This window comes from Echinops telfairi, unplaced genomic scaffold (assembly GCF_000313985.2).
Source record: "Echinops telfairi isolate 266 unplaced genomic scaffold, ASM31398v2 ScPeMD7_4;HRSCAF=17, whole genome shotgun sequence".
NCBI lineage: Eukaryota > Metazoa > Chordata > Mammalia > Afrosoricida > Tenrecidae > Echinops > Echinops telfairi.
The window spans coordinates 44,378,339-44,379,960 of NW_022103900.1; positions in this window are offsets into that span (position 1 = coordinate 44,378,339).

Below are 1,622 nucleotides of genomic sequence, written 5' to 3' on the forward strand. Positions count from 1 at the left end.
GCTAGAAGAGCCACATTAAATCATTCATTGACCTTGCATAGACTTTCATCCAAATAACAATACAATGCTCAACACCCGACCTCCCTCCAAAACAAAAGTCACTTAATGCACAATAGCAGAGCTGGTTAAGCTGATGTAATCAGGCTGCTAAGCCATCATCTGCTGCATTTAGATACTCCCAACAGTAAAATCCTGAGGTTATGTATATTGTGGGTATAAAATCATGAAGTTAGAGCTAGACTTTCCTCGGCATGGACTGTGTCAAGGAGTCTGGAGGGCATCACTGAGAATTTTTAACAGAAAAGAAATGATCTGACCCTATGTTTCAAGAAGATTATAATTAAAATAAAAAAAATGTTAGGTGGTAGGTTATTACCATATTTGGCTGAGTGAGGCTTAATTCACTATGACCTTAATTCATTTTTGTGTCCTGTCTCAACAGTTAGCAGTGTTTTATATTTGACAAGCAATCAATATTTACATATAACTAGTACTCAATAATCGCATCTTGCATGATTGCATACGTGAATGGATGAATGGACGGTTTTAAATTTACCGTATCATTTTGGGTTGTAGAAGTTATTGTATCACTCACTGCAATCCAGTCGACGTCACTCATCACAACCCTAAAGGAGAGAGGAGAGCTCCCCCTACTGGTTTCTGAGGCTGTAGACCTCACTCTGAGCAGAAAGCCAAGTGCCTTCTGGGGAAGAGCTGGTGGGTGAGAAATGCTGACCTGGCCCATAGCAGCCCAGCAAGTCACACACTCACACCAGGTCTACCTTATCGTCATACTGGGTTTCCAAAGTAGGCAGACTTCTCAGGCCTGCCCCTTGTTAGCATCGTAACCCTCAATGATTTAAAATTCAGATAAATCCCAAGGTTCCCATGTTATTAACCTGATAAATGGTCAAAATTAATTTGCATTCCCTGAGTGTCCACTAAGTAAAATCACCTTCTGGGATGTGAAATAAAATGGTAAAACTTTGGATTCTGATGCATTTCAGGAACTATTATGGTCTGATGCATCAACCTTGCACTTACAGACAAGAGATGGTTTGTTTTTCCTCCACAGTTACCAGGGTGTTTATTTGGGTTTCAGGTAGGTTTGTGCCCACAGGCAATTGGAATTCAGCTCAGATCACTGTGTTGAATTTAATCCACTCAATAAAATTGATAATTGACTTTACCGACTTTAAATCAATCTGAGCTCAAAATAACCGATGGGACAAAATAGAGCTGTTTCACAGGGTTTCAAAGGGTTTTCATCTTCATGGGAACAGAAAGCCTCATCTTTTATGTGCAGGTAATAATGAATCATTCACAGCCATCAAATAGATTCTGACTCATAGTGACTCCTTAGGACAGAATAAAGGTACCCCTTGGGGTTTCTGAGATTGTAAACCTTTCTTTATAGGAGTAGAAACTCTCATCTTTTGCTAGTGGAGTAGCTGGTGGCTTCGAACTGCTGACCTTGCAGTTAGTAGACAAACGTGTAACCCACGATGCCACTATCATTTTTTAGATATATTCTAAGACAGGATTCTGCTAAATTATGTGTCTTAGAATGATTGATGAAATTCATTTCTTCCTGGAGTATTAGAAATCAAATTCTGTTTTTT